Consider the following 21,943-nt stretch of genomic DNA (forward strand, 5'->3'; position numbering starts at 1 on the left):
TGACCTGTGGGGCTTGATGGGAAGGAGATCCCTGTGAGCTTAGTGTACGGCCAAGTAGAATTGGCCGAAAAGTATTCCCAATAGGACTGTAGACTAGACAGCCTGTTGGATGGTATTGAAGAGGAATTCAACCAGTCAAATTGACTATGTAATTTTAAAGTGACATGTATAATGCCTTCTAGCCGGATTGTAGATCGTTTGTCATGGCGGACCTTTTCGCTTCAACCTCGGGACCTGACAGTCCGGAGTGTATCCGAATACCCTCTTGGTTATGTAAGAACCGGGGCATGCGTGGAGACCAGGCGTAGGGGTCATTAGTGCTTTATCAGACAAGTGCCCAACTAGTTATGTTATATTACATGGGTAGTAAGAAACATCTTCCAGAGAGAATAGTTCCATTAAGGGTTCCTTTCCCTGGGTAAGCATGCCCTAAAGTGCATGTCCGGACTGCGATAAGAAGCGCAGAAAAATCATCTGGGGGCAGATATGGATAAAAGTCATCTTTTGTTCACCGACCGAATATTCCCTTAAGAACGCTAGCTTTCGGCTTCACCCAGTCTGAGGTACACGGCCGGCTGACCCGGCGGTAACAATCGCAGAGGTGCTCCCCTTATGCCCTAGCTGAATTAATGGGAACATAGGGCATAAATACAAGAGCCAGGCAACCCAGCTTGGCCAAAACTTAAGTCACATCGATGCATATAATGGTGAAAAAAGGTACATGCGGAAGTATAACACATGTGTTGGGCGTGAGGCCCAGGTAAATAACTTAAGCTTCTGTGAAAGAAGCCCCCCAGGTATAAAGAGTGCGGCTAGCACATCTGTGATGTATGAGTGATGCGCAAGGTGACCCTTGAAGGCCTAGAGAAATAGAAGAAAGAAAGGGAAACAAGACAGATGATGCATATGCAGAAAATGGACAAAGGGAGGGGACTAACATAAAGTCTGGTGCTAGGCGTAGAATCTTCGGAGCCTGGCTGCGTTCCATGGGTTCGGCTTGAGTCGACTAGTCGATGCATCCCGCAGTCGATATGCTCCACCGATCAGAACTTGGTCGATAATGAAGGGACCTTCCCATTTGGGCTCGAGCTTGTTCTTTTTCTTATCCGGCAGCCGTAGAACTAGTTCGCCAACGTTATAAGTTTTGGCCCGTACTTCTCTGCTTTGGTATCTGCGAGCCTGTTGCTGGTAAAATGCGGAACGGGCTTTGGCTACATCACGCTCTTCCTCCAAGGTGTCCAGACTGTCCTGCCGATCGAGCTCGGCCTCTCTTTCTTCGTACATGCGCACTCGAGGTGAGTCATGAATTATGTCACAGGGCAGGACTGCCTCTGCGCCGTACACCATAAAAAATGGTGTATATCCGGTACTACGATTCGGCGTGGTCTGCAGCCCCCAGAGTACGGAGTCGAGCTCCTCTACCCAGTGCGTGTCAGACTCCGTTAAGGAGCGCACTAATCTGGGTTTAATGCCACTCATTATAAGACCATTTGCTCGTTCGACCTGACCGTTGGTTTGTGGGTGATAGATTGAAGCATAATCGAGTTTGATGCCCATTTTGCTGCACTAGAGTTTTACCTCGTCGGCCGTGAAGTTCATGCCGTTATCAGTGATGATGCTATGGGGGACACCATAATGGTGTACGACCCCGGATATGAAATCTATCACCGGTCCGGATTCGGCTGTTTTAACCGGTTTAGCCTCCATTTGGTGAATTTATCCACCATGACCAATAAGTATTTTTTCTTGTGGGTTACCCCTTTAAGGGGTCCAACCATGTCGAGCCCCTAGACCGTGAAGGGCCATGTAATGGGGATTGTTCGGAGGGCGGTGGGTGGCATGTGGCTTTGATTTGCAAAGAGCTGGCAACCGGCGCAACGTTGGACCAAGTCCTGTGCATCTGCCCGGGCCGTTGGCCAATAGAATCCTGTACGGAAGGCCTTGCTTACAAGAGCCCGGGCTGCGGCGTGTTGACCGCCAAGTCCGGCATGAATTTCTGCTAAGAGGTTCCGCCTCTCCTCTTCGGAGATGCACCTTTGAAGGACTCCGGTAGCACTTTTTTTGTACAATTCTCCCTCATGGACCCTGTAGGCCTTGGATCGCCGCACTATGCAGCGTGCCTCATTTTGGTCCTCCGGAAGTTCCTATCTAGTTAGGTAGGCCAGGAATGGTTCTGTCCACGGGGCAACAATGGCCATTATTTCGTGGGCTGATTGTGTTATTTCGGTGGTGGAGCCTCCGATTGTGTCAGAGAGTTTGGTATCAGGTATTTTGGCCGGGTCCGGACTGTTGTTACCGGTGTCCCCTTCCCATGCTACGGATGGCTTGAAGAGCCATTCCAGAAATATGTTGGGAGGTACTGCGTCGCGTTTTGCACCGATGCGGGCGAGGATATCCGCCACCTGATTGTTTTCCCGAGTCACATGGTGAAATTCGAGCCCCTCGAACCGAGCTAACATTTTTAGGACGGCATTGCGATAAGCTGCCATTTTCGGATCCTTGGCATCGAAGTCTCCATTTATTTGGGATATCCCGAGGTTCGAATCCCCGCGCACCTCTAGGCATTGAATGCCCATGGATACTGCCATCCGGAGACCATGTAGAAGGGCCTCATATTCGTCTGCGTTGTTGGAGTCCGTATACATTATCTGTAGTACGTACTGAATGGTATCTCCTGTTGGGGACGTCAAAACGACGCCATCCCCCAGACCAGCCAACATTTTGCAGCCGTCAAAGTGCATGATCCAGTTTGAATATGTGCCGTACTCTTTAGGGAGTTCGGCTTCCGTCCACTAAGCGACGAAGTCAGCCAAAACTTGCAACTTAATAGCTCGCCGTGGCTTGTAAGTTATGTCGAACGGGAGGAGCTCGATTTCCCATTTGGCAATCCGGCCCGTCGCGTCACGGTTGTTTATAATATCGTTAAGTGGTACTTCCGAGGCTACCGTTATCGAGCACTCTTGAAAGTAATGTCAAAGCTTCCCGGATGCCATAAATACCGCGTACGCTATCTTTTGATAATGCGGGTACCATGATTTGCATGGAGTAAGGACAGTGGACACATAGTAAACCGGGTTTTGAAGGGGGGATTTCTGTCCGTCCACTTCTCGCTCGATGACGAGCACTGCACTTACTGCTTGATGAGTTGCCGCAATGTATAATAGCATTGGTTCGCCAATGCTTGGCACGGCCAGGACCGGGTTTGTTGCCAATATGGCTTTTATTTCGTTGAGTCCAGCCGAGGCGGCGTCCGTCCACTCGAAGTGTTTGGTGCGCCAGAGGAGGCAATAAAGGGGTAATGCCTTTTCTCCCAAGCGGGAGATAAAGAGGCTTAGAGCTGCCACGCATCCAGTCAATTTTTGTATTTGTTTGAGGTCTGTTGGGGTAGCCAACTATGACAACGCTCGGATTTTGGCCGGGTTAGCTTCAATACCTCTACTGGAGACAATGAATCCCAGGAGCTTTCCGACTGGTACGCCGAAAATGCATTTTTCCGGATTGAGCTTGATGTCATACGTTCGGAGGTTGTCGAATGTGAGCCTCAAGTCGTCTACTAGAGTTTCGACATGCTTGGTTTTAATGACCACATCATCCACGTATGCCTCCACTGTTTTGCCTATCTGATTTGCCAGACATGTCTGAATCATGCGCTGATATGTTGTGCCGACGTTTTTGAGCCCGAAGGGCATTGTGTTGAAGCAGAATGGGCTGTATGGTGTGATGAATGCCGTTGCGGCTTGGTCTGGCTCCGCCATTTTAATTTGATGGTAGCCAGAGTATGCGTCGAGGAAACACAATGAATCGTGTCCTGCGGTAGCATCGATGATTTGATCGATGCGGGGGAGGGGGAAGGGGTCCTTTGGGCAGGCCTTGTTAAGGTCATTAAAATCGACGCACAGGCGCCAGGATTTGTACTTCTTTGGTACCATCACTAGGTTTGCTAGCCATTCCGGATGTTTTATGTCTCTGATGAATCTGGCCTCCAATAGCTTGGCTAGTTCCTCTCCCATGGCTTGTCTCTTAGGCTCGGAGAAACATCGAAGAGCCTGCTTGACTGGCTTGAATCCTTTTAGGATATTTAGGCTGTGCTCAGCTAGCCTGCGTGGGATTCCTGGCATGTCTGAGGGGTGCCAAGCAAAAATGTCCTAGTTCTCGCGTAGGAACTCTCGCAGTGCAGCGTCGACATCAGGGTTTAGTTGTGCCCCGATGGAAGCTGTTTTTGTAGGGTCCATTGGATGGACTTGGAATTTGACTATTTCGTCCGCCGGTTTAAAGGAGGTGGACTTGGATCTTTTATTGAGTATCACGTCGTACCTGTTCACCGTGGAGCGCAGCGCAGTTAGTTCCTCGGCCGCTAGGGCTTCGGATAGTGCCTCGAGGGCCAGTGCGGCTGTCTTATTTTCGGCGTGGAGTGCTATGTCCGGATCACTAGCAAGAGTGATGATTCCATTGGGCCCGGGCATTTTGAGCTTCATGTACCCGTAATGGGGTATGGCTGGGAAGATTGTAAACGCCTCCCGCCCTAGTAGAGCGTGGTATCCGCTGCTAAAGGGGGCCACTTGGAATGTAATTTCTTCAGACCTGTAATTATCCGGCGTGCCGAATACCACATCTAGTATGATTTTCCCGGCACAACGTGCTTCCCGACTGGGGATGATTCCTCTAAAGGTTGTGCTACTTTGCTCAATGCGGCTCCAGTCTCTTTTGAAGAGTTTCCTCATAGATGAGGTTTAATCCGCTGCCGCCGTCCAAGAGTACCTTGGTGATTCGAAAGCCGTCCACGATTGGACTGAGGACCAATGCGGCTAGTGCTCAGGCTGTTCAGAATTTGGGTTCGTCACTGGCATTGAAGGTAATAGCCGTGTCACTCCAAGGATTTATTTCTGCTATGTGGCAGATTTCGGCCATGCTGCAGAGTGTTCGTTTGCGTCTATTATTTGACGCGAAGGTCTCAAAGACCGCTAACACCGTATTGTTGTCCGTGGGATGGTGCTCTGTGGTTTTTGGGAGGAGTAGATCCTCACCACTTTTGGCCACCTGCCGGAGTATCCAACATGCTCTAAGGCTGTGCGTTGGTATTGCATCCGCTGTACTATGAATTTTGCAGGGTCCGTTGAGCCATCCCTCCATTACGGTTCCTTGCCCCGTAGAGGGCTTTTGTTTTTTGGTAGTTAACCCAGGTGTATTGTGATAATGCACCCTTTTATTTTGGACTGGGTTTGTATTCAGGGCCAGATTATCCCAAAACTTTGTTTCGGTTTTCCAGGCGCTCTCCATCGCACAGTACTTTCGTACTATGGACACCAAGTCGGTAAAGCGTGTAATTTCGCGGCAACTTATGGCATTGAGGATTCCCCTGTCCATGCAATTATTGCAGAAGAATGAAATTGCGTCTTCCTCGTGGCAGTCCTTTATCCTGTTCATGACCAGGAGGAATCTGGCCCAGTAATGGTGTACTGTTTCTTCGGGCTCTTGCCTAATTTGGGATAGATCGCGTATGTTTGGGTGGGTGGGTGGAATTGAATCCGAATCCTTACCCAATCTGAGACTTAGGGGCCAAGGAGTTTCCGAACTTGAAAGTTTGGATTCTTGGATGTTTTCCAATAAATCTAGCCCGTTGCCTGATTCTAGGTTCAGTCCTTTAGCGACGTCCTCCCCTCCGCGGGTATCCGGCTTGGAGGGATCGGGAATCCGGACATAGCTAGTCCTTAAGATAGATGAAGGGTTGCCGCATTGTTCCTCCTCCACTGCAACATGATGGGTGACTTGGGGAGAGTTGATCTCTCTCAGATCAGGTTTAGGCCCAATCTGATTGTAGTCTGTAGCGACTCCCAGGGCAGCGATGCGATCCAAGAGCTCGTTCAGGGAAGAGAGCTCCATTGGATCTAACTGCTCGGCGAGTTCCAAGTTGACGTGAAGATTGCTTTTGATGACCCGAGAAGTCATCGTCGACGCAGCGGCCGAACATGCGGTCATAAGAAAACCACCTAGCCGGAGAGTTTGGCCGATAGCCAAAGCTCCCTCAGCAATAGTGCCGTCTTTAAAGACAGGATGAGACATCCTTCCTGGTGGTGACGGCACATCGGAACTCTCAATGAAAGCACCAATGTCGGTGTCAAAACCGGCGGATCTCGGGTAGGGGGTCCCGTACTGTGCGTCTAGGACGGATGGTAACAGGAGGCAGGGGACACGATGTTTTACCCAGGTTCGGGCCCTCTTGATGGACGTAAAACCCTACGTCCTGCTTGATTAATATTGATGATATGGGTAGTACAAGAGTAGATCTACCATGAGATCAGAGAGGCTAAACCCTAGAAGCTAGCCTATGGTATGATTGTATGTTATGGTTGTTGTCCTATGGACTAAAACCCTTCGGTTTATATAGACACCGGAGAGGGTTAGGGTTACACAAGGTCGGTTACAAAGGAGGAGATATCCATATCCGTATTGCCTAGCTTGCCTTCCACGCCAAGTAGAGTCCCATCCGGACACGAGACGAAGTCTTCAATCTTGTATCTTCATAGTCTAACAGTCTGGCCAATGGAGATAGTGCGGCTGTCCGGAGTCCCCCTAATCCAGGACTCCCTCAGATCCCTTCTCATATTTCATGGCCTCAAGCCATTTTGCGGAATCTGGGCTCATCATCGCTTCCTCATAGTTCGTAGGTTCGTCATGGTCAAGTAACATGACCTCCAGAACAGGATTACCGTACCACTCTGGTGCGGATCTTACTCTGGTTGACCTACGAGGTTCGGTAGTAACTTGATCAGAAGTTTCATGATCATCATCATTAGCTTCCTCACTTACTAGTGTAGGAATCACTGGAACTGATTTCTGTGATGAACTACTTTCCAATAAGGGAGCAGGTATAGTTACCTCATCAAGCTCTACTTCCCCCCCACTCACTTCTTTCGAGAGAAACTCCTTCTCTAGAAAGGATCCATTCTTAGCAATGAATATCTTGCCTTCAGATCTGTGATAGAAGGTGTACCCAACTGTCTCCTTTTGGTATCCTATGAAGACACATTTCTCCGATTTGGGTTCGAGCTTATCAGGTTGAAGCTTTTTCACATAAGCATCGCAGCCACAAACTTTAAGAAACGACAACTTGGGTTCCTTGCCAAACCACAGTTCATAAAGTGTTGTCTCAATGGATTTTGATGGTGCCCTATTTAACGTGAATGCAACCGTCTCTAAAGTATAACCCCAAAACGATAGCAGTAAATCAGTAAGAGACATCATAGATCGCACCATATCTAATAAAGTGCGGTTACAACATTCAGACACACCATTACACTGTGGTGTTCTAGGTGTAGGGCTGGACGAAAAGCTCGTTACTCGTGAGTTTAACGAGCACTCGGAAGCTCGACTCATTAACGCTCGTGCTCGTTAGTTAACGAGCCGAGCTGAACAACAATTTTAGCTCGTTAATATAAACAAGCTTAACGAGCTAGCTCGCGAGTATCACGAGTAGCTCATTTGGCTCATTAATTTGTAGATCACTAATTTTTAGTTTTATTACTAGATGGAAAATGATTAGTGCTTAGCCCAGCCCACAGGCCACAGCCCACCTCATTGGCTCCAGTCCAGCCACTGCCCACGTAACCATGTTTTGTTCACATCTGGCCTCGTGGAATCTGGTCAGTTGCGGCCTACTTACGAAGAGACCAGAGGAGGAGACGAGGAGACTACAGAGTACAAACTACAGAGAGATGGGGAAAGCAGCAGGGTAGCGGCTAGGTCTAGGTCTTTGACCCCGACGTTGCGACGCGGCTCTGCTTCCTGCTCTACTCCGGCGGCCGCCGGCGACGACTTTCTCCCGCCTCTGCCATCTCCATCTGCGTCCCCATGGAACGGCGCGAGCGACCATCGGCTGCGGCTAGGGCTGGACGAAAAGCTCGTTACTCGTGAGTTTAACGAGCACTCGGAAGCTCGACTCGTTAAGGCTCGTGCTCGTTAGTTAATGAGACGAGCTGAACAACAATTTTAGCTCGTTAATATAAACAAGCTTAACGAGCTAGCTCGCGAGTATCACGAGTAGCTCATTTGGCTCGTTAATTTGCAGATCACTAATTTTTAGTTTTATTACTAGATGGAAAATGATTAGTGCTCAGCCCAGCCCACATGCCACAGCCCACCTCCTCGGCTCCAGTCCAGCTGCTGCCCACGTAACCATGTTTTGTTCACATCTGGCCTCGTGGAATCTGGTCAGTCGCGGCCTACTTACGAAGAGACTAGAGGAGGAGCCGAGGAGACTACAGAGTACAAACTACAGAGAGATGGGGAAAGCAGCAGGGCGGCTAGGTCTAGGTCTTTGACCCCGGCGTTGCGGCACGGCTCTGCTTCCTTCTCTACTCCGGCGGCCGCCGGCGACAGCTTTTTCCCGCCTCCGCCATCTCCATCCGCGCCCCCATGGAACGACGCAAGCGACCATCGGCTGCGGCCGGCACTCCAAGCATGGAGTCTAAGGTCCGAAAGAAGGTGTTGAGGAAGAGGACGTCGACCTCCGATTCAGCATCACGGGAGTCTCCTTCGACGAAAGCAAAGCCTTCTCATCCTTGGCAGCAAGTACAAGGAGAAAGGCGTCCAAGAGAAGTGGAGGCGACATCACTGACATGCTATGACGCTGATGCCGTCGGTGTTGGATCAGGACCGGTGAGATTGTTTATCTCCCACTCTTATTTTTATTTTCTATTACATTCCAGTTCATATTAGCATATACTTTGAATCTTTGATGCCCTAGTTAGTACTTGCGAATCTGCTGAAATACCAATGTATACTGTTGTTAATTGATTGTAGAAATACAAGTGCAGTTAGGTGAAATACTTTGTCACACGCACACACACACTGATACATGCACCAGATTAAGATTAGTCATGCTGAAGTACCTAGCTGAAAGTTTGTGGGGATCTTATAATTTAATTCCCTAAATTTTATACATGCTCTAAGTTCTGACTTCTATTTTAGATGGTAAAAATTACTACTTAAATGCAAAACCAGTCTAGTAAGTAAATGTCCTGACTTCTATAGTACTAGTTTAGATGGTTATTAGTATCACCTACTACTTAATGCAACAGGAAGATGTGTTTCTGTTCATTGATACAATTTTGCACAGTGCAATTATTATGTAGTGATACTTACTAATTATTTTGTATGTGTTGCTGTTCATTATTTGTATCCCTAATCAATCATTCAATTCTAATTGATAGTATTTTGTAAATATTTGGCTTGTAAAATCTGAATCATGCTATTTCATTCTCCACAGGAAGATGACGGCGATGAAGATGAATGGGTAGAGGTTCATGAATGTAACATCCCAAATTTTCAATTTGAAATGTTATACATTAGATCATCAATGCATATCATATTTTATTTTGCATTTTGGTTGATCCTAGAAATTCTACGCAACTCAATGACCCACGGAGAGAGTTGGGGATTTCGTTATTTTCATATTTGAGTTCTCTCAAATTTTGAGAATAGGATCATTTGATTTTATTTATTTTATCATCAATTATTTCTATTACAAAAATATGAGAGAGGGAATAAAATGACTTTCCCAAATTAAAGAAATATTGAGGATTTAATAAAAAAATCAAATAAGATTTTATTTCAGAGTTTTTCGGTGTTTTATTTGAATTTAGGAAAAATGTGCGTTTTTCAAAATTCCATTTGGGGCCCAAATAAATGTTCACCTTGTGCGGCTTGATTTTAGAAGCCCGTGAAAATTTATTTCGGAATTTTTGGAGTCCGTTTAGTATTTATTTTTATTTTTTCTTCCGAGCGGAATAATTAAAAAAAACGAACCGACTTCGGGCCATATGCGAGCGGGACACCGCCCAGGGGCAGCCTTTAAATAGCGCCGCCCCGAGCCGCCCCAGCCCATCAGCCCCGCCTCGATCCGCGTGCGACGCCGGAGCCGCCGCCGCCGCCGACGGCGATCCCGCCGCCCGAGGTTTGTCGCTCCTCGTTTTCCGTGCCGAAAAAAAAGAGAATTTTTTTTCGGCGTTCGTTGTTTTTCTTTTTCTCGGATTAAATCTGCGATTTTCTGATCGCGATTTCTGATCCGATTTTTGTTTTAGTTTAACTTTTTGCTCGTTTATCGGAATCAGGCGATTCAAGCGGCTAGAGTTTCGTCTCGAAACCCTCTATCCGTTTAACCAACTTAAACAAGATTTTGCTACTGTAAAATTTGCCCTAGGTCCAGATTACTAGAACGAAGTTGTTTTCTTTCGCCGTTCGTCTTTGGTTGCTTCGTTCGATTTGATTCTTTTGCCAACCGGAGTTCTTAAGTTGAACCTTCTAGTTAGATCTCTTATTTGAGTTTTACCTGTGCATTAGATGAGTGCTTATTGTATGCTTGTTTGTTTGTCTGCGATAGAATACCCGGAGTGCGCCGCCTGTTACTTCGAATTGTTAGGTTTCGCGGATCATCAGCAAGGCAAGTAACACTTTGATCATACCTTTTCTACTACCCAGTTTTATTACATTAGATCAAATCCTCACACATTGCATGATTAGGATCTAATTAAATTGTGGGATGGGAAGTAGTTGAGGTAGTACCTATTACCTGTTATTATCAAACCTTTGGGAGTTACTTCTACGTTTGCTTATTATGCCATGATATGCTAGTAGACGTGGATTGGGTGAGTGATATCCATGACAGATGTGAGATTGTTAATTAATGGTTTATCTAAGGTGGCAACTTAAACACACATCTGGGTGGATTGAGGCACCTGGGTATTCCAGGACTTGCCTGTTTTCTTTTGGACCGCCACCCAGGCTCAAAGGGATCATGAGACTATTCATACTAGAAACTTCCGTGTGCAGCCACAAGCTATTATGGGCTCTAGCATAGTTGACTAAGTTATGCGAACTCTTACAGTGGTAGACTAGCAGATGTAGGGGATGTATGTGGTACGGTCTACCCGATCGTAAGGTGCTAGCGCTTCTGAAAGACTATGTCTCGGTCATCCGTCTTCTCAAACACCTTGTAGTGCGAGAAACCAAACGGAGGCGATCGAGTCTTGTGGGGAAAAGTGCGCAAACCTCTGCAGAGTGTAATAAACTAATCATGGTTAGCCGTGTCCCCGGTTATGGACATCTTGAGTATCTAGTACTTGGATTTTCATGTGAATCTCAACATGTTACTTTAATTAATATTGTTGGGTTTTAATGTTGATGCTTAATTGGGATTGAGAATGCTATCAACCATTCTCAATGTTTAACAACCACCATGATAGTAATTAAATTTTATTCCTTTGAAGTAGGGAAAAATTGGCTTTACGCAAAACTATAACCATAGAGCTTTCCACCAGCCAAATATGCATATAGTATAGCTGTTTCATTCCATTACTCTCTATGTGTTACATTGCCAGCATATTCCATGTGCTGACCCGTTTTCGGGCTGCAACGTTAATGTTGCAGACTTTTCAGACGACGATTAAGGAGTTTTTAGGTCGTGGTTCTATACTCAGTGATGCCGTTGGAGTTGATGGACTCACTTATCTTCCAAGCCTTCCGCTGTTATAGTTATTAGATGGCCTTAAGCCATATTTATTGTAATAAGTTCTCTTTTGAGACACTCAATGTAATAAGTGTGTGATTGCTACTCTGTTATAAATCCTCCGAGTACTGTGTGGTGTGTCAGCATTACTGATCCAGGGATGACATCGGAGCACAGAGATCAGACTGTTTGAGGTCTGGTCGCTACAGAGATGGTATCAGAGCACACGCTGACTGTAGGACACGACCACTAAGCTAAAGACCTAGATCACTATTCACTCTCTTCTCTTCTGACCTCTCATCTTTTCTACTCTTTAGGATGGCGGATGCAAGGAACAAGTTCACACAACCGGATGAAGATACACCCTTTGGACGACACTTGAAGGAAGTCACTAGATACCTGAACATAGGAGTACCAAGCTTCACGGGAACCTAGAACGCCACTTTACCTGAAGAAGAGCACTGGATGATTCAAGTTCAAGTTCCAGGAAGGATGTTCATGCCAGTCACTGAGCCCATAGAATTTTCTTTTGATGCACCAACTTGGAATCTAGGAAAGAGCATGGAAGCTCACATCACCATGGGACGCATTGGAGAAGTCTACCGCAAGGATCTCAAGGATACTATCTACCAGATTTGTGGGCGCCGAGATGAACACTGGGAGATGATCAGCACCAGGAAGGATAGATCAATCGCAGCTTTTATCCAGGAGCTAAGCCAGCACATTCGACGACAGGAGAACCAGATGTGCGCCGACATGATAGATCTGAAGAAGGCTAAGACTAGAATCAAGGAACTGGAGGAAGAAGTCAAGGCTACACGTGAAGATTATGAAGAGGAAATTGAAGTATTGGTGGATAAGAATGACGACCTGATCAAGAAGATTGGAATATTTATGGGAGACCCTACACTAGTGGATGAAGACGAAGAACCCCAGGAGATTAGCCTGGAAGACTACATCATCATCGACGGCACCGATTCGGAACCAGATAGTAGCGATGATGACTATGTTGATGAAGCTGGAGCAGATATCATGGAGTCTGCAACCGAAGAATATTTCTAGTAGACCACCTCATCAGTAGTAGTAGTAGTCCACCATGTAAATATAGTAGTCCGAGCACTTTTGCCATAGATAGATCGATTGTATGCCCTTGTTTGATTGAATGAAGTGAATTGTTTGCTTTTGCCTCATGTGCATATGGGTAGTGTTTTCTCTTTAGACCCCCTCTATTCTTATATCTCATCTTTTCTAAACCCTCAGATGCCTCCGAGACGTGACCCCGGATTTACCTTTCCACCGGAGCTCACCCAGTTGATCCAGCAGCAGAACACATTGATGCAGTTGCTAGTCCAGAATCAGAATCAGGGGAACAACAACAACCCACCACCACCACCACCACCTGTTGACCACTTAGCCCGTTTTCTTAGGCTGAATCCGCCGATGTTTTCTAGTAGCACCAAGCCGATAGTAGCAGATGATTGGCTCCGCAAGACAGCTAGGGAGTTGACCACATCAGGATGCACAGATGCGGAGAAGGTGAAGTTTGCCGCACATCAGTTAGAAGGACCCGCAGCATCATGGTGGGAGAATTTCACAGCCACTTTCCTTGTCGACACTGTCACATGGGACCTGTTTCAGCAGGCTTTTCGTACTGCACATGTTTCAGCAGGAGCTATGGCCATGAAGAAGCGTGAGTTTTGCAACTTACGCCAAGGAGGAAGGACAGTTGGCCAGTATGTGGAGGAATTTAGTAAGCTAGCACGTTATGCCCCAGATGACGTCGCTACGGATGCAGCTAAGCAGGAGAAATTTCTGGAAGGACTGAATGATGAGTTGAGCATGCAGTTGATGGTAGCAACCTTCAACAACTACCAGGAGTTGGTAGATCGTGCTCTTATGATTGAAGGGAAGCAGAAGCAGATTGAGAATCGCAAGAGGAAGTATGGACAAGGAAAGTATAATTCAGGAGCTCAGCAGAAGCCATGTTTTACCCCTAGATCGGGAGGACATTTTCAGCATACCCATGGAGTAGGTAGCTCGCACAATCACAATGGCACCAAGAATGGTAATGGCAATGGAGGAAGCAACGGCCAGAATCGCACCAACCCATCAACCCCAGCCAAGAAGGACCTGAGCCAAGTCACTTGTTTTAAGTGTTCGAAGACAGGACATTATGCAAATGAATGTCCTGAAGTGCAAAATGGAAATAGCAATGGAAGTTCTGGGAAGAAGCCGAACCCTTTTAACAGGGGACAGGTGAACCACGTTAGCGTGGAGGAGGTTGAAGCTCAGCCCGATGCAGTAATAGGTAAGTTTTTGGTTAAGTCATTTACTGCACTCATTCTTTTTGATACCGGTGCATCGCATTCATACATCTCAAAGGGATTTGTGGATAAGTATAACATACCAACCCAAGCCATTAGGTTACCCATGTTAGTAACCTCGCCTGGAGCAGAATATATGGCTAGTCGATGGTGTGATCAGTTACCATTAAGGATTGGTAACTATGTTTTTCCCTCAGACCTAATAGTATTGGAATCTCAAGGATTGAATGTGATATTAGGCATGGATTGGTTATCAAAGTATGAAGGGAATATTGAATGTGCTAGTAAGTCAATTTTGCTTACCACCCCAGAAGGGAGAAGGATCAAGTATGTATCCCGGCATGTGCCAAAGAGGACTCAAGTAAATTGCCTAACAGGAGTTGTGCAGGAGGAAGTACCAGTGGTAAGGGATTTGCCTGATGTATTTCCAGAGGAGTTGCCAGGCATGCCACCGGATAGAGATATTGAGTTTTTGATTGGGCTATTGCCAGGCACAGGGCCAATATCCAAGAGACCATATAGGATGCCAGCAAAGGATTTGGTGGAAATTAAGAAGCAGATTAAGGAGTTACTGGATAAGGGATATATTCGCCCAAGTTCTTTGCCTTGGGGATCGCCAGTACTTCTAGTGGAGAAGAAGGATGGATCGTTAAGGATGGTTGTAGATTATCGAGGATTGAATGAAGTAACGATCAAGAACAAGTACCCACTACCGATGATCAATGATCTGTTTGATCGATTGCAAGGAGCTAAGGTATTTTCCAAGATCGATCTGCGATCAGGATACCACCAGTTGAAGATTCGAGAACAGGATATTCCGAAGACAGCTTTTACCACCAGGTATGGGCTGTACGAGTATACCGTTATGTCATTTGGTCCGACTAACGCACCTGCCTATTTTATGAACATGATGAACAAAGTGTTTATGGAGTTTTTGGATAAGTTTGTCATAGTGTTCATTGATGATATCCTGGTTTACTCGAAGAATGAAGAGGAACATAAGGAGCATTTGCGTTTGGTACTTGGAAAGCTCAGAGAACATCAACTATATGCCGAGTTCATCAAATGTGAGTTTTGGTTGAAGGAAGTAGGATTCCTCGGACACGTTATATCAGGAGAAGGTATAGTAGTAGATCCTGCTAAAGTTTAAACCGTGACCAAGTGGGAAGCCCCAACAACAGTTGGAGAGATCCGGAGTTTTCTTGGACTCGCAGGATACTACCGGAGATTTATTGAGAATTTCTCAAAGATTGCGAAGCCTATGACGGAGTTGTTAAAGAAGGATACCAAGTTCATATGGACAGAGGAATGTGAGGCTAGTTTCCAGGAGTTGAAGAAACGTTTGGTTACCTCACCAGTGTTGATTTTGCCAGACCAGACCAAAGATTATGAGGTGTATTGCGACGCTTCACGTCGAGGACTTGGAGCGGTGCTTATGCAGGAAGGTGGAGTTGTTTCATATGCCTCAAGACAACTGAAGCCTCATGAGTTGAATTATGCCACGCATGATTTGGAGTTAGCAGCTGTAGTGCATGCATTGAAGACATGGAGATATTTTCTCATTGGAAATCATTGTGAGGTGTACACGGATCATAAGAGTTTGAAATACATCTTCACACAGAAGGAGTTAAATCTCAGACAAAGGAGATGGTTGGAGCTCATCAAGGATTATGATATGAGATTGCATTACCACCCCGGAAAGGCTAATGTAGTAGCAGACGCTTTAAGCCATAAGAGCCATGTCAATACATTAATGACGGGAGAAATACCCAAGGAGTTAGGAGATAATCTTCGTGAACTATGTTTGGAAATAGTTCCGAGAGGCTATGTAGCAGCAATGGAGATTCAGTCAACCTTGATGGATAAAATTAGGGAAGCTCAGAAAGCTGACAAAGAGATTGCCGCTATAAAGGAGAAACTGAGCAAAGGAAAAGCTAAAGGATTCCGTGAGGATGAGCACGACACCCTATGGTTTGAAGACCGTGTCTACGTGCCCAATGACCCGGAGATCAGGAAGTTGATTTTGCAAGAGGCACACGACTCACCGTATTCAATTCACCCAAGAAATACCAAGATGTATCTGGATTTGAAGGATATTTTTTGGTGGACCGGAATGAAGAAGGATATTGCGGAGTATGTAGCAGTTTGTGATGTATGTCAGAGAGTAAAGGCAGAGCATCAGAAGCCAGCAGGATTGTTACAACCATTGCCGATACCTGAATGGAAGTGGGATAAGCTAGGCATGGATTTTATCATGGGATTGCCCAGGACTCGTTCAGGCTATGACTCGATTTGGGTTGTAGTTGATCGATTGACGAAGGTAGCTCATTTCATCCCAGTAAAGACCACTTACACCAGTGCTAAGTTGGCAAAGATATACATGACCAGGATCGTATGTCTGCATGGAGTTCCAAGGAGTATCGTATCAGATAGAGGAACCCAGTTTACCTCAAAGTTCTGGAAGCAGTTGCACGAAACTTTGGGAACCAGGCTAGAATTCAGTACAACTTTTCATCCACAGACAGATGGACAGACCGAGAGATTCAATCAGATTTTGGAGGATATGCTAAGAGCTTGTGCGCTAGATTATGGATCTAGTTGGGACGATAATTTGCCATATGCAGAGTTCTCTTACAACAACAGTTACCAAACCAGTTTGAAGATGGCCCTTTCGAAGCTTTGTACGGAAGGAGATGCAGGACACCGTTTTCATGGGACGAAGTTGGAGACCGCTAGTTGTTTGATCCTGACTTGATTAAAGAGTATGAATAGAAGGTGAAATTGATTCGCGATTGGCTCAGGATAGCCCAGTCCAGACAGAAGAGTTATGCAGATTCTAAACACAAGGAGACAGTTTACGAAGTCGGAGATAGAGCTTATCTTCGAGTATCTCCACTTCGGGGAACAAAGCGTTTTGGAGTTAAAGGGAAATTAGCGCCACGATTTGTTGGACCATATCGAGTTTTGGAGCGTATGGGAGAAGTGGCCTACAAGTTGGAATTGCCCGAAGGATTGTCAGGAGTTCATGATGTGTTCCATGTTTCTCAGTTAAAGAAATGTCACACGGAGATGGCTGACATACCGCTGAGAGACACAGTGCCTTTGGAAACTATTCAGTTGGATAACGATTTGACCTACGAGGAGAAACCAGTCAAGATTCTCGAGTTTGCCAGCCGAGTTACTCGCAGCAAGGTTATCAAGTTTTGCAAAGTTTAGTGGAGCCACCACTCAGAGGATGAAGCCACCTGGGAGCGAGAGGAAGATTTGCTCAAAGACCACCCTCACCTATTTTCTAGCCAACCCGAATCTCGAGGGCGAGATTCATCTTAAGGGGGGTAGGTTTGTAACATCCCAAATTTTCAATTTGGAATGTTATACATTAGATCATCAATGCATATCATATTTTATTTTGCATTTTGGTTGATCCTAGAAATTCTACGCAACTCAATGACCCACGGAGAGAGTTGGGGATTTCGTTATTTTCATATTTGAGTTCTCTCAAATTTTGAGAATAGGATCATTTGATTTTATTTATTTTATCATCAATTATTTCTATTACAAAAATATGAGAGAGGGAATAAAATGACTTTCCCAAATTAAAGAAATATTGAGGATTTAATAAAAAAATCAAATAAGGTTTTATTTCGGAGTTTTTCGGTGTTTTATTTGAATTTAGGAAAAATGTGCGTTTTTCAAAATTGCATTTAGGGCCCAAATAAATGTTCACCTTGTGCGGCTTGATTTTAGAAGCCCGTGAAAATTTATTTCGGAATTTTTGGAGTCCGTTTAGTATTTTTTTTATTTTTCTTCCGAGCGGAATAATTAAAAAAAACGAACCGACTTCGGGCCGTACCCGAGCGGGACACCGCCCAGGGGCAGCCTTTAAATAGCGCCGCCCCGAGCCGCCCCAGCCCATCAGCCCCGCCTCGATCCGCGTGCGACGCCGGAGCCGCCGCCGCCGCTGACGACGATCCCGCCGCCCGAGGTTCGTCGTGCCTCGTTTTCCGTGCCAAAAAAAGAGAATTTTTTTCCGGCGTTCGTCGTTTTTCTTTTTCTTGGATTAAATCTGCGATTTTCTGATCGTGATTCCTGATCCGATTTTCGTTTTAGTTTAACTTTTCGCTCGTTTTATCGGAATCGGGCGATTCAAGCGCCTAGAGTTTCGTCTCGAAACCCTCTATCCGTTTAACCAACTTAAACAAGATTTTGCTACTGTAAAATTTGCCCTAGATCCAGATTACTAGAACGAAGTTGTTTTCTTTCGCCGGTCGTCTTTCGTTGCTTCGTTCGATTTGATTCTTTTGCCGACCGGAGTTCTTAAGTTGAACCTTATGGTTAGATCTCTTATTTGAGTTTTACCTGTGCATTAGATGAGTGCTTATTGTATGCTTGTTTGTTTGTCTGCGATAGAATACCCGGAGTGTGCCGCCTGTTACTTTGAATTGTTAGGTTTTGTGGATCATCAGCAAGGCAAGTAACACTTTGATCATACCTTTTCTACTACCCAGTTTTATTGCATTAGATCAAATCCTCACACATTGCATGATTAGGATCTAATTAAATTGTGGGATGGGAAGTAGTTGAGGTAGTACCTATTACCTGTTATTATCAAACCTTTGGGAGTTACTTCTACGTTTGCTTATTATGCCATGATATGCTAGTAGACGTGGATTGGGTGAGTGATATCCATGACAGATGTGAGATTGTTAATTAATGGTTTATCTAAGGTGGCAACTTAAACACACATCTGGGTGGATTGAGGCACCTGGGTATTCCAGGACTTGCCTGTTTTCTTTTGGACTGCCACCCAGTCTCAAAGGGATCATGAGACTATTCATACTAGAAACTTCGATGTGCAGCCACAAGCTATTATGGGCTCTAGCATAGTTGACTAAGTTGTGCGAACTCTTACAGTGGTAGACTAGCAGATGTAGGGGATGTAGGTGGTACGGTCTACCCGATCATAAGGTGCTAGCGCTTCTGAAAGACTATGTCTCGGTCATCCGTCTTCTCAAACACCTTGTAGTGCGAGAAACCAAACGGAGGCGATCGAGTCTTGTGGGGAAAAGTGCGCAAACCTCTGCAGAGTGTAATAAACTAATCATGGTTAGCCGTGTCCCCGGTTATGGACATCTTGAGTATCTAGTACTTGGATTTTCATGTGAATCTCAACATGTTACTTTAATTAATATTGTTGGGTTTTAATGTTGATGCTTAATTGGGATTGAGAATGCTATCAACCATTCTCAATGGTTAACAACCACCATGATAGTAATTAAATTTTATTCCTTTGAAGTAGGGAAAAATTGGCTTTACGCAAAACTGTAACCATAGAGCTTTCCACCAGCCAAATATGCATATAGTATAGCTGTTTCATTCCATTACTCTCTATGCGTTACATTGCCAGCATATTCCATGTGCTGACCCGTTTTCAGGCTGCAACGTTAATGTTGCACACTTTTCAGATGACGATTAAGGAGTTTTTAGGTCGTGGTTCTATACTCAGTGATGCCGTTGGAGTTGATGGACTCACTTATCTTCCAAGCCGTCCACTGTTATAGTTATTAGATGGCCTTAAGCCATATTTATTGTAATAAGTTCTCTTTTGAGACACTCGATGTAATAAGTGTGTGATTGCTACTCTGTTATTAATCCTCCGAGTACTGTGTGGTGTCAGCATTACTGATCCAGGGATGACACCGGAGCACAGAGATCAGACTGTTTGAGGTCTGGTCGCTACAATGAAGGGTATGAGGAGGTTGATGAGGCAGAGGCATATGATATGGATGATGATATGTCAGAGCCTTCTCTTGGATCAGGAGACAATCAAAATGACATAGTAGTTGATGTTAATGGCAAAGAGAGGGCAAAGAAAGGAGGGAAAAGGAAAAAGGCAGGAGTGGATGGTACTAAGGTGAAGGTGAAGAAAACGAGACTTAAACGTGCAGAATGTTGGCAGCATTTCAAGGAGGTCAAGGCTGTAAGCAAGAGGACGCCAGGGGCGGTTGTCACGAAGGTAAAGTGTTTGCATTGTGCTAAATTGTTTGCTTATACTCCTGGGGGGGGTCAACTACTAGCCTCAATAGGCATAAAGATGTTTGTTCAGTCTATCTAAACAAGAAGGGAAGACAGCTAAATCAAGGTACAATCAACTTCGATCCTGAAAAGCCAGGTGCATCTCTCATAGTAAACCATGAATACAATCATGCAGAAGCCGTTAAGATCATAGCAAAGATGATAATTGTGCATGATTATCCTTTTAGGATGGTAGAGCATGCTTGGTTCAATATCCTCATGAAGTATATGAATGCATCCTACAAGTTCATTGGTCGGTAGAAAATTAGAGCTGAATGCATGAAGGTGTATCTTTCCGAGAAAGATATCCTTAAAAAGCAACTAAAGTCTGTTGAAAGCATTAGTTTGACATGTGATCTATGGACTTCAAACCAAACTCTCTCATACCTAGCTGTGGTCGCTCACTACATAGATGATGATTGGATCATGCAATGTCGTGTTTTAAACTTCATAGAGCTAGATCCACCTCACTCGAGTAGTGTCATAGCTCAAGCAGTTTTTGAGTGTTGCCAAGAATGGAAAATAGAAGATAAGATCATGACAATCACTATGGATAATGCTTCCTCAAATGATAATGCTGCTAAGAGGTTGATGGACAAGATCATTGCTAGGAAATCGGCTAAATTTATTCCTAAGTACTTCCATGTTCGCTGTTGTGCACACATTGTCAATTTGATAGTGAATGATGGCATTACTCTATTGCAAACTTTGATCAATAAGCTTAGGGATACTGTCAAGTATTTGAAAAAAAATCTCCAACATGCATGTACAAATTGTTGATGGTTTGCAAGTCTCTGAATATGGAAATTGGGAGAGGTTTATGCCTGGATGTTGCTACTAGATGGAATTCTACATGCAGAACGATAGAGGCTTGGACTATGTATAGGGCTGCTTTCAAAGAGTATGCAGAGGTAGATGCTACCTACAAATGACACCCTGGAGATGAAGACTGGGCATTATATGAGAAGATCCAACCCATCTTGAAATCGTTTGCTGAGGTAACAACTTTATTATCATGATCTAACTATCCTACTGCCAACATTTTTTATCCATATATCATGAATGTTAAGATTGCTATCGTGGAGCATGCCATGGGTTCGAATGCAAACTTGAAAAAGATGGGAGAAGCAATGCTTGATAAGTTTGATAAATATTGGGATAGCAATGGTGAAGGTGAGGGAAATGAAAACAATGGGAAAAAAAAGGAAAAGAACAATGTCATGGTCATTGCCACCATTCTTGATCCTAGGTTTAAGATGAAACTTGTTGATTCCTGTTTTAAGAAAATGTATGGTAAAGAGAAGGGAAGTAGTGAGGCCGAGGAAATCAAATCTAAATTCTTTGATCTCTATGCAACTTATGAGATGGAAAATCGCAATAATGAGGCTGGCAACAATAATGAACAGAGTTCAGTATCTAGTAGGCAAACAAGTACATCTATGTCTTCATTGTCAAGTGGGTTTCAGTCCTTCCTAGAGGAGACAAATTCAGAGCCATCTAAATCTGAATTGACTAGTTACCTTGAAGACAAAACCCATCCAATTCTGGATCCAAATTTCAGAGTAGTTGAATGGTGGAGGTTGAATGCTCATAGATATCCTATCATGGCAAAGATGGCAAAGAAGTTCTTGACTATACCAGCAACTAGTGTCTCATCGGAGTCAACATTCTCTACGAGCGGCAGAATTCTTGATGACTATCGTAGCTCTCTCAGCCCAAACATGGTTGAGGCACTTGTGTGTGCTTCTAGCTACATTAAAGGATCAAAAGAACACTGGCTTAAGACTACAATTACAGTGGTAATATTTCTTGTTCTCTACTGTGTATTATCTTCTTGTAACCTTAGACTCTTGCTAAATGTTAACTCAAATTGCATATTTGCACTTACCTTTGTAGGAAGATGGCAATGATGACGATGTCGAGTTCATTCCATTTCCTGAAGATACGACAGAAAGCAACTAGTAGGCCTCCCATATTCTTATTGAGTGTGATTGTATTGCTGTAGCATTGTACTATTGTTTATTTGCTTGCAGCATAACTA

General features: G+C 44.8%; 1 pseudogene; it reads left to right on the forward strand.

Annotated features, from left to right (window-relative positions):
- Positions 1–8,629: 8,629 nt before the first annotated feature.
- Positions 8,630–21,864, forward strand: LOC147964751 (zinc finger BED domain-containing protein RICESLEEPER 1-like; annotated as a pseudogene).
- The last annotated feature ends 79 nt before the right edge of the window (positions 21,865–21,943 follow it).

The sequence above is a fragment of the Triticum urartu genome, chromosome 6A (assembly GCF_056163025.1).
Source record: "Triticum urartu cultivar PI428250 chromosome 6A, HENAU_Tu73, whole genome shotgun sequence".
Classification (NCBI taxonomy): Eukaryota; Viridiplantae; Streptophyta; class Magnoliopsida; order Poales; family Poaceae; genus Triticum; species Triticum urartu.